The following is a 12672-nucleotide window of genomic DNA, read 5'->3' as shown; positions in this document are numbered from 1 at the left end:
GGGCAGCGTTATAGGTTCTTAACATAAATTTGAAGTGGATGAAGTCTTCTGGTGTGCGGGTTTTTCTCCATAGGCGTTCAGCACTCCTGGAGCATCGCTGGAGAAGTTGAGTTTGCGATGTGAGCCAGGGCTCTTTTACTCTGTGTTTGGAGGTTCTGAGGGTGAGGGGAGCTACTTGGTCAAGGGTGCTTCTAAGAGTGTCATTGTAGTGATGAACAGCCAGATTAGGACAGGAAAGAGAGGAGATTGGGGACAGAGATGAGTGTAGGGAATCTGAAAGTGTCTGAGGGTTAATAGCTTGTAGATTTCTGACTGTGTGGTAGGTAGGAATGAGCTGGGGTGGGCGAGGATTTGTGAGCGTGAAGGAGAGAATGTTGTGGTCAGAGAGTGGAAGCGGTGAGTTGTTTAGGCGGGAGATTGAACAGAGCCGGCAGAAGACCAGATCAAGGGTGTTACCGTCCTTATGTGTCTCAGAGGTTGAAAGCTGTGAGAGGCCTAGAGAGGTGGTTAGTGATAGAAGCTGGGATGCAGATGTGGAATTAGGGCTGTTAATGGGGATGTTGAAGTCTCCCAGGATGAGGGTTGGTAGTTCTGAGGACATGAAGGGTGGCAGCCAGGCTGAAAAGTGGTCAAGGAAGAGGGTGGGTGAGCCTGGGGGCCGGTATATGACCGCTACCCTGAGGGAGAGGGGACGGAAGAGCCTGATGGTGTGGACCTCAAAAGAAGGGAATAAGAGTGATGGGACTGGGGGGATGACCTGGAAAGTGCATTGTGGGGACAGGAGTATGCCAACTCCACCACCAGGTCTGTTTGTGGGTCTCGGGGAGTGAGAGAATTGTAAGCCACCGTAGGAAATGGCAGCAGGAGAGACAGTGTCAGAATCCTGAATCCAGGTTTCAGTGAGGGCCAACAGATTAAGAGAGTTGTTCAGAAAGTAGTTGTGTAGGAAAGGAAGCTTGTTACAAGCAGACCGTGGATTCCAGAGGGCACAATTAAAAGATTGAGATGAGGGAGTGTAAGTAATGTCAATCAGATTATTGTGGTTTCGATATGAGGTAGGGTAGGGGTCGAGGTTGGGGGATGGTGGACCAGGGTTGGGGGAGATGTCCCCTGAAATCAGTAGGAGAAGGAAGATAAAGAGCCAATAGTTGTTGGAATTGTAAGTAGTTTTTTTCAGCGATGTGTTTGGGCAAGATGGGCTGAGGTTTCTCAGGAAGGTGAGGAGTGTGTGGGAGCTGTACATGGGAGAGGGAAGTATAGAGGGGCTGATGTGTATGAGTCGTGATGGAGGGGGGATAGGGTGATGAATGTGGATGGCAAGGGAACACAGGAGGATAAAAATAAAGCACATGGTTAAAGGGGAAGGCAAGGTGTGGGTTACCTGACTCCTGCCCTGACTAACTGCCATGTATAACTGCCGTTTTGCTGGATGCTTATCTTCTGTGATGCTTTGCTTATGGGATGCTTGCGTGCTGTACCCCACACTGCGTGCTTCCCCTTAGCCACTACTACATATATAGGCCACACTACAGGGTCAGGAGAGAGGGATTGTGGGAGATGGTTGGGTATAATTTGGCAGCTGGGGCCAGCACACCAGGGGATGGTTGGTGTGATGGGACCTGTTGGTGGGCCTTGAGGACTGGAGTTGGGGAACCCTGATATAAGGGAACCTGTCACGATGAGGGTAGAAACCGTCAGCGATTCTCTTATAGTCTCCCTGCAAACTCAAAAGGTTTCACAAGTTTGCCCGTTTTGATCATATCAAGGCGTCGATCGATCGGAGACGAGGGCACCCAACCAGTGTCTGTTAGTGTACGGGCTAGTCTGATCTCAGCTGTCCAGTCACAAGTTTTTAATATAACTACAAAGATATGAAAAGGGGCGTGGCTTTACATGACCTAAGGGAGAAGATATTCTCATTAGGGAAAGAAAGTGTTTTTATTGTGAATAAGGCTACTTTCACACTAGCGGGTTTTTTGCGCTGCGCCTCATTCGCATTCCAACTGCATTAAGCGTTTTTCATGCGTTTGCTGTTTTTTTTGCGCATGCGATTGAACCAGCTTGTCGCCAGGTTAACTCTAAAAACGCATGCGATTTTAAATGCTTGCGTGCGCATGTCCTAGCGCACGCGTGCGATCCCATAGACTGTAATGTTGTTTTTTTGCACATTCAGTGCGCATTAGTTTTTTGGCAGCAGTTGGGCGCACAGAAAAATGCAACCTGTAGCGTCTGGCAAGCCTGGGCGCACACCTGGAAAAAACAGCGCACGAAAACGCACATGAACGCATACATGCGCTATACCATGCGCCCGCCATGTAAAAGATAGGGGAGCAATGCGCATGCGCACGAGGCGCAGCGCAAAAAACCGCTAGTGTGAAACCAGTCTAACAAACTCATAAATTATGGATTCTGCTGTTCTTGAATCTGGCTGTATCCAATTATCTAACTATACTTTTTGAACAAAGGAAAGCTTTAACACACAGACACCTCTATATATAAGATGCAACACCCTGTGTTATTGCTTTTCTGACTAACACTTATAAAGCTAATACTAAAATACAAAATCATCACAGATACTGTATATACGGTAGATTTAATTGTCTAAATAATAATCCAAGCAAAGTCTAAATATTTGCCATAACAATTCCTCCTTTTTATTATTCACAGACAAGTTATCCATCAGCTACTTCCCCATGCTATAAGAGCCTGGAGGTGACGGAGCCCTGTCACTGATGGACATCTTGTCTGTAAATCTCATTATATATGTTTACTGGAGGAGCACTGTGAGATTTTGCAGATGTGATAACTAATGATCTATGTTGTCTGATCTTGCTCATCTCTTTACATAGCGTCGTCATACAAATATACCAGCTATAGCGGCTATATAAACTAGTAAATAAATATACTCCTATACCTATCCCCATTTCCACTATATGAGTCTACCAGAGGCGTAGCTAGGGTTTTGGTTCAGAGGGGGCAAATCTTCTGAGTGGGCCCTAACCAGGTAACCTTGCTTACAACTGGGTGATGCACCCTAATAGTGGATGTAGGAGAACCTCAGCAGATGACCGCGCTGTTGCTGAAAATAATGCCTACACAATGACCAACATGGATATTACCGCCATATGGTCAGTGGTAGATGCCAGTCCTACAGAACATATAAGAGATTACTGCACGGTTATAGATACTGACTTACAGCTGACGTTCTTTCTGATGGAATAGTTCACTTTTCCCATCTTTTCCATGTGGCTCAGACCAACATGACAACTTCTTCCAGCAGAGATTAAAAGAAAGACACATTTCACGTCTCATATTTTCAGCACCATCACCATCTATTCCCAACCTGCACAAACTCCTCATCCTGCTGATACCCCAATACTGAGCCGCTGCCGTATGTCCATATTACTGCACCTACTGTGGGTTCTCTGTGCCCTCTAAATTATAAAGCGACCCTCTACATAGTAATGCCGTGTGCAAGTGCCCTAGAAAACAGTGCCCTCATTTTGCCACCTAGAAAGTAATAATGTCCTGTGTGTTTCTTTGACAGTCACAATAACCTGAGTTCCCTATAACAATAAGTGCCCACTTACATTTAATAATGTCCTGAGTCTCCCCCTGTACAGCTCCCCTATACACAGTATGATGCCCCTCTCACTGTATAGTACCACCCACACTGTAATCTCCACACTGTATGATGGCCCCCTAAATAACCTCCATATAGTATAATGCACCAGATAGTCCTCAATATAGTATTATGCACTCCCCATAGGCCTCCATATAGTATGATGAATTTCCCATAGGCATACCCTATATGGTTTCATACTTTACCCATAGGCAGATTCTATATAGTACAAAACACTCCCCATACGCGGACTCTATATAGTATAATGCACCCCCGATAGCAGTGATGACGAACCTTTCTGAGACCAAGTCCCTAAACTGCAACCTAAAACCCAATTATTTATGACAAAGTGCCATCAGGGCAAGCCCTTCACAGGAGGAGAATCAGCAGCTGCCAAATCTCTCCCCTGTACAGCACTTGCTGTCCCTGAACCCTAATGATCTATTATGTAAAAAATTCATTGACTTTAAACTTACCTTTGCAGTCTTCTCTTCTGTTCAGCAGGGGGGCTTCAAGCTCATGGGTGCTTCTCACACACTGAAACTGAGCCACTCACACTGCCCTTTCCAGACACAGCAGTTGGATTGAACCTTAGGGAAAATATGCAGAATATTAGATAGATAGATTTTAGCATGGAATGCAAGCAGATTTCCTGCTGAAATGCACTGCTACATTTCATAGTATGAATATCTCTAATCTCTAGCCACAGTCACACAAATGTGATAACATTTACTGTATCTGACTGCTGCTGACTTCTTAATCCTGGCATGGAAATGGCTGGCTTTGGAAGCTGGCTGGCTTGTGGATAGCACCTGGCAAGAATGGCAGGCCAGGAGGCTTTGCCGTGAACTGAAAAAGTATACATATTTGCTGCGGCTCCACATTTGACAAAAAAATATATAAAAAAATTGCTGGCGTTCCAGGTGCTGAGATTGCAAACAACCGCTAAACTAGTAACAGGGACACACCTTATCTTTTAATTACTATGCTCACCACCTGCCCAATTAGAATGGTCCCACAGCCAGTAGTTATGTTCCCATCCTGATCCCCTACTTGTATTAATATGCCCCATCATTGTCAACTTCTTTTAGTAATGTGCCTCATTATGATTCCCTTCATATAGAAATGTCCCATCATGATCCCCTTCATGTAGGAATGTCCCATTATGATCCCCTTCATGTAGGAATGTGCCACATCATGATCCCCTCCATGTAGAAATTGCCCATTCCACCACCTCCATCATTTCCTCCTCCCCACCATTCCATTATTGCCCTTTCGACCACCACCATCATTGCCCTTTCCACCACCCTTATCATTGCCTTCTCCCCACCACCCTCTCATGGCTCTCTCCCCCACCAACCCATCATTACCTTCTCCCCTACCAACTGATCATTGCCTTCTCCATCACTCCTCCCCCCATCACTCCCATCATTGCCCTCTCCCTCATCATTGCCTTCTCCATCACTCCCAACATTGCTCTCTTCCCCATCATCCCCATCATTGCCTTCTCCATCACTCTCATCATTGCCCTCTTCCCCATCACCCCCATCATTGCCTTCTCCCCCACCACCCCACCACCCTATCATGGCTCTCTCCCCCACCAACCCATCATTGCCTTCTCCCCCACCAATCCATCATTGCCTTCTCCATCACTCCTCTCCCCATCACTCCCATCATTGCCCTCTCCCTCATCATTGCCTTCTCCAGCACTCCCAACATTGCTCTCTTCCCCATCACCCCCATTATTGCCATCTCCATCACTCTATCACGATCCAGGTTGGATCTGACAGAGTAAATGCACAAAGTAACCTTTTTTTTCCCTTGGCTGTGTGCCAGAGGTGGTTTTGCCCCCGGTGGCCATTAGGGTCATTGCACTTTGGTTACCTTAGTTTGTGCATGTAATTATGTAACAGGTGTGGTAGCTCTATAAGAGAGTATCAGGTGTGTTAATCACTGTTGGTGATAAGGTCTTCATTTGCAAGCAAGCCTGGGTGAAGGAAGGAGCTAAAGGAGAGTCACAGGCAGCTCAGTGAGATTCCTGGAGTAGCAGCTATGGTGTCTGCAAGGAGGGCTGGCATGGCGTGGTGGAGTCGCAGCTATGGTGTCAGCAAGGAGTTCGTGCATGGATTGGTGGAGTGGCAGCTATGGTGTAGAGCTGCACTCAAAATGCTGGACTTTGTTGCTGAGAGCTGGACTCAAGCAAGCTGGACTCATTTGCGGGACTCTGTTTCTGGACCGCTGCACGCAGGTGTGGACTCTGTTTGCTCCAAGGCTGCACTATGGTGCTGAGAAGAGTCCAGGACAATTCAGTCAGAGTCCTGGAGTGGCAGCTATGGTGTCAGCGAGGAGTTCGTGGAAAGCATGGTGGAGTGGCAGCTATTTTGTCAGTGAAAATTCTTGCAAAGCTTGGTGGAGTGGCAGCTATGGTGTAGAGCTGCACTCAGTTGCTGGACTTTTTGGCTGAAGCTGCACTCAGGTGCTGAACCCCGTTGCTGGACAGCTGCACTCAGGTGCTGGACTCCATTGCTGGACAGTGCACCCAGAAGATGTTGGACATGGTGGAGGAAAAGATGCATGCAGGTGGTTGGCTCGGTTGCTGGGAGCATAAGCAACAGAGCAAAGCTAAGTGGTGTTCCCCTGTATTGTCACTTTTCCTTATGCGTGTTTAGTGCAGTGGTGGGATTAGTTTCCGCACCGACCAATTCCCTAGTGAGGGTTTAGGTGCAGGGCGAGCGAGGGGCCTTAGGTATCCTGATCGGCGCCCGGTGCGGAACCGGCCTAGGGAACGTTAGGAGTGTAGAGACACTGATTCAGGGGAATCAAATAGCGGCTGGCAATTAAGCCCCCTAGAGTCGCTGCTGGGGAGCGGGACTTGCTCATGCACGCGGAGGTACCCAGGAAGGTGGGAGGAGTTGGTGCCCCACGGAGCTGCCTGGTATTCCCCGAGGTGAAGGGGTACGTCCCTGTGGTGAGCAGACTGGTGTGATATTCCGCGGGGTTTACGCCAAATCTTCCATACCACCGAAGAAGCCTCCCCTCATTGTCGTGTGGAGGAAGGCGACCAGGGAGTGTATTTTTCCTCCATATCCCAGGCCCCTCCCCCACCGGTGTGAGCAGCTGGTGTGCTGCGGGGGAGTAGGGGCAAATCTCTACCCTCGCCATTAGTCAACCCTGGGAGGCGTAGACTTCGTGGTGTAAAGGGTTGGAGGGTGGTGTTCCCTTGGTGAATAGCGGGGGTGTGAGTATGGTGACACAGGGGGACGCCTCTGTTGTCGATCCTAGAATGAGTTCACCGAAATATGACAAACGAATGTGTGGCAATAAACGTTCAGGTCCGGACCTGTGTGTGAACGAGCATGTATGGGTGGCCACCAAAAAACATCTTGGAAGTGTGTTGCGGAGTCTTACCAGCTCATACCGAACATACACATACATAACTCGTTCCCCAGGTCGACGCTTTGGAGATGAGTGGTGCCTCCAGAACATTTTGCCAATACCAGCGGTGCATTTGTCATAAACCTGAGGTGCAGGCAGTTTCAGAGGTGAACTCTGGATCTTGGCGTCTCCGCTGTAGGTGGTGCCCTGATGAGGAGTGGTCTTGAGGGTCCAGAGGCCCTTCATTAAGGGGAGGGTACTGTCACGATCCAGGTTGGATCTGACAGAGTAAATGCACAAAGTAAACTTTTTTTTCCCTTGGATGTGTGCCAAAGGTGGTTTTGCCCCTGGTGGCCATTAGGGTCATTGCACTGTGGTGATTTCAGTTGTAGTTTTCCCCCCGGTGGCCATTAGGGTCATTGCACTTTGGTTACCTTAGTTTGTGCACGTAATTATGTAACAGGTGTGGTAGCTCTATAAGAGAGTATCAGGTGTGTTAATCACTGTTGGTGATAAGGTCTTCATTTGCAAGCAAGCCTGGGTGAAGGAAGGAGCTAAAGGAGAGTCATGGGCAGCTCAGTGAGATCCCTGGAGTAGCAGCTATGGTGTCATCAAGGAGTTCGTGCATGGGTTGGTGGAGTGGCAGCTATGGTGTAGAGCTGCACTCAAAATGCTGGACTTTGTTGCTGAGAGCTGGACTCAAGCATGCTGGACTTTTTGGCAGAAAATCTGGACTCATTTGCGGGACTCTGTTTCTGGACCGCTGCACGCAGGTGTGGACTCTGTTTGCTCCAAGGCTGCACTATGGGGCTGAGAAGAGTCCAGGACAATTCAGTCAGAGTCCTGGAGTGGCAGCTATGGTGTCAGCGAGGAGTTCGTGGAAAGCATGGTGGAGTGGCAGCTATGGTGTCAGTGAAGAATTCTTGCAAAGCTTGGTGGAGTGGCAGCTATGGTGTAGAGCTGGACTCTTTGGCTGAAGCTGCACTCAGGTTCTGAACCCCATTGCTGGACAGCTGCACTCAGGTGCTGGACTCCGTTGCTGGACAGTGCACCCAAATGTTGGACATGGTGGAGGAAAAGATGCACGCAGGTGGTGGGCTCTGTTGCTGGGAGCGTAAGCAACAGAGCAAAGCTAAGTGGTGTTCCCCTGTATTGTCACTTTTCCTTATGTGTGTTTAGTGCAGTGGTGGGATTAGTTTCCGCACCGACCAATTCCCTAGTGAGGGTTTAGGTGCAGGGCGAGCGAGGGGTCTTAGGTATCCTGATCGGCGCCCGGTGCGGAACCGGCCTAGGGAACGTTAGGAGTGTAGAGACACTGACTCGGGAGTGCAGGAGGTCTCCACTTCCCCGTTCCCTATTGCAGGGCCACCATTTTTATTGTTACCCAGGTTTTCCCTATTCCCTTTGCCTTATTGTATTAGTTACCGGCCTGCGGGCCACGTCACATAGGACAATTACACGTGCCGCATCCTGTTGTATCAGTTACTGGCCTGCTGGCCATGTCACTCAGGACGGGGCACGTGACACACTCTCATCACTGTCCTCTCCCCCATCACCCCCATCATTGCCTTCTCCACCACTCCCATCATTGCCCTCTCCCCATCAGTCCCATCATTGCCCTATCCACATCATCCCCATCATTGCCTTCTTCCCCGTCACTCCCATCATTGCCCTTTCCCCCATCACCCCATCATTGTGTCACAACTCCCGGGTATTACTGCTGTGGGGAGAGCAGCAAGGGAGTTGAGCAAAGTGCCGGGTAACTAACTAGGTAATAATAATAATAAATTTTATTTCTATAGCGCCGACATATTCCGCAGCACTTTACATTTCAGAGGGGACATTACATAGACATTACAGCATAACAATAATCACATAGATCATATCAGATACCAAGAGGAATGAGGGCCCTGCTCCCAAGCTTACAATCTATGAGAGAAAAAGGGGAGACACGAAAGGTGGGTGGTAACAATTGCCCTGATTGTTTGGACCAGCCATAATGTTAAGTGTGTAACAGTACGGACACAGAGGGCTAATAGATGCATAAAGCATGTGGGAACATGATACGGGGAACCTGGCTATGGTAAAACTTTTGACTGTGCCACACAGGGATAGTTAGGTTAATGTGTTGAGGCGGTAGGCCAGTCTGAATAAATGAGTTTTCAGGGCACGTTTAAAATTGTAGGGATTGGGGACTACTCGTATTGACCTGGGAAGTGCATTCCAAAGAATTGGCGCAGCACGTGTATAGTCTTGGAGACGGGAGTGGGAGGTTCTGATTATCGAGGATGCTAACCTCAGGTCATCAGCAGAACGGAGGGCACGGGTAGGGTGATAGACTGAAATAAGGGAGGAGATGTAGGGTGGTGCTGAGCCATGGAGTGCTTTGTGGGTGAGGGCAATAAGTTTGTACTGGATTCTGAAGTGGATGGATAGCCAGTGTAAGGACTGGCACAAGGTAGAGGCATCGGTGTAACGATTGGCGAGGAATATGATCCTGGCTGCTAGGAATAGGTAAGAAATAGGACGTGAACCATATGACAGTAGGAGGTGGTCGGGGCCGGAACCAGACGCCGGGGTGCAGAGGATACAATAAACACAGGAAAATAATCAAAACAAGCTAAGATCAGAACCAGATCAGGAGGTACCAATGGGGTGAGACGGGATTGTCAGAAGGGAAGCCAGAGGTCAAAAAGCAAGAACGAGCAGTGCAGTACAATAGGGATAAACTGTAATGGAGTAACAATAGCAAAGCCAGGAGGTCAGAACTGAAGAAGACAATAGTACCAAAGCGTGAGACAGAGGACAGAGTGAGTGGACAGACCAGGTCATGCACGGGAGGCAATCAAGCAATGCAGTATACACGCAAACCAAGGGGTCAGACACACAGCCAGAATAACAGTATAGCCGACAGGGAATCCTAGCCTGGAGTGAGTATAAATACCCCTCCCAGATCCAAAGGGAGGCCAGCAAAATTTAATCCTGAGAGAGCAGGACATTAACCATGTCCTATACCATGACACATTGCCCTCTCCACCACTCTCATCATTGCCTTCTCCATCACTCCCATCATTGCCCTTTCCCCCATCACCCCCATCATTGTGTCATGATTCCCGGGTATTCAAAGTACTTGTTCTCACCCACAAAGCTCTTCACATTGCAGTGCGGCCTAACCGACCGCTACGCTCTGCAAACGACTTTCGACTAACCTCTGCTCTAATCCGTACCTCCCACTCCTGACTCCAAGACTTCTCCCGCGCTGCGACAATCCTCTGGAATGCTCTACCCCAAGAAATTAGGACTATCCACAATTTGCATAGTTTTAGGCGCTCCCTCAAAACACATTTGTTCAGAGCGGCCTATCACGTTCACTAATCAAAATCATTCTATGTGTAAGTGTGCATGAGTAGCCCATTCACTCTATCCATCCCTCACTCCCTCAAGATGGCTAGACTATCATTGTAAATACATCACTGTAAATACACACCTGTACTTTGTATCTTCCCCAGAAGCTCTCACGAGCAGGATCGGGATCCCGGAAGGAAGCTAGGGGTCATAGTCTTGTGGCTCTGGCTGACAGGATATTGTGGGATATTAGGGGTTGTAGTCCTGTTGCTCTGATGGGATGATGTGGGGTATTAGTAACAGTAGTCCAGTGGCTCTGGATGAAGGGATGATGTGGGATATTAGTGTGGTATGCGGAGTGGGTGGGGCTATGTGGAGTGGGCGGGGTTTGATACAAACATTCGTGCACTCATCTTTATATATATATATATATATACTAGCTGAAGAGCCCGGCGCTGCCCGGGCATTGTAACTAACTGTGGTTAGTTATAGCAAATTATAATTATCCTCCATCCCATAGTCCCGTGCCCATATACCCATCATACATATCCATGATCCCATAGGCCCGTGCCCATATACCCATCATACATATCCTCCATCCCATAGTCACATGCCCATATACCCATCATACATATTCTCCATCACATATTCCCATGCCCATATACCCATCATACATATTCTCCATCACATAGTCCCATGCCCATATACCCATCATACATATTTGCCATCCCATAGTCGAGTGCCCATATACCCATCACACATCCTTCATCTCATAGTCCCATGCCCATATACCCATCATACATATCCTCCATCCCATAGTCCCGTGCCCATATACCCATGATACATATCCGACATCCCATTGTCCCGTGCCCATATACCCGTCATACATATCCTCCATCCCATAGTCCAGTGCCCATATACCCATCACACATCCTCCATCCCATAGTCCTGTGCCCATATACATATCCACCATCCCATAGTCCCGTGCCCATATACCCATCACACATCCTCCATCCCATAGGCCCGTGCCCATATACCCATCATACATATCCTCCATCCCATAGTCCCATGCCCATATACCCATCATACATATCCTCCATCCCATAGTCCCGTGCCCATATACCCATCATACATATCCACCATCCCATAGTCCCATGCCCATATACCCATCACACATCCTCCATCCCATAGTCAACCATTATGACATCATAATGAGCAGCGGGGCTTGCAATCTATGATGACATCAGCGTCGCCATGGCAACTATCATGACATCATAATGAGGGGTGGGGCTTGATACACACACACTGTTTCCCCAGTATGTAGATAGGGGCATTATGACATCAAAATGAGGGGCAGGGCTTGACACGCACACACTTTTTCCCCAGTATGTAGATACTAGGGACAAAATTGTTTGGTAAATTGGAACGTGCGGGGTTAAAATTTCGCCTCACAACATAGCTTAGCTTAGACGTGTGACTGTGCCCAATTTTGTGGCTGTAGACGATGCGGATGCCTATCCCGGACATACACACACATACATACATACATGCATACACACTTTGAGCTTTAGATATAGATAATGTACCCCCATAGGTAGACTCTACCCCTAATATGCCACATCATCCCATCAGCCAGAGCCACCAGACTGCTACCACTAATATCCCACATCATCACGTCAGCCAGAGACACCAGACTACTACCCCTAATATCCCACATCATCCCATCAGAGCCACCGGACTACTACCCCTAATATTCCACATCATCCCATCAGCCAGAGCCACTGGACTACAACCACTAATATTCCACATCATTCCGTCAGCGCTACCGGACTACTACTACTAATATCCCACATCATCCATTTAGCCAGAGCCACCGTACTACTACCCCTAATATCCCACATCATCCTGTCAGCCAAAGCCACCGGACTACTACTCCTAATATCCCACATCATCCCGTCAGCCAGAGCCATCGGACTACTACCACTAACATCCCACATCATCCCATCAGCCAAAACCACCGGACTACTACCACTAACATCCCACATCATCCCGTCAGAGACACCGGACTACTATCCCTAATTTCCCACATCATCTCGTCAACGACAGCCACAGGACTACTGCCCCTAGCTTCCTTCCGGTATCCTGACTGCTGTGATGTCACTGGTTTCTCCCTCAGCAGACAAATGTCAGCAGAGAAATAATGGCACCGAGCCCCCGAGCACCGAGCACATCCTGGGCTCACCGCCCCTCGAGCACATCACAGACTCGCCACACCCAGCAGCTCCAGCGTCTGCTCCTCACACTGCGGCCTCCGAGATTGAGCCCGGAAT

The 12672-nt window shown here is 48.5% G+C and overlaps 1 protein-coding gene across 1 annotated transcript in view; it reads left to right on the top strand.

The window, feature by feature from the left end:
• Positions 1-12672, top strand: part of LOC141051008 (uncharacterized) — a 407743-nt gene that overhangs the window by 361758 nt on the left and 33313 nt on the right. The window lies entirely within an intron of this gene.

This window comes from Dendrobates tinctorius, unplaced genomic scaffold, assembly GCF_039654945.1.
Source record: "Dendrobates tinctorius isolate UK_male_01 unplaced genomic scaffold, ASM3965494v1 ptg000155l, whole genome shotgun sequence".
Taxonomy (NCBI): Eukaryota; Metazoa; Chordata; class Amphibia; order Anura; family Dendrobatidae; genus Dendrobates; species Dendrobates tinctorius.
The sequence above is the reverse complement of the archived record's forward strand: the minus strand, read 5'-3'. Positions and strand labels throughout refer to the sequence as shown.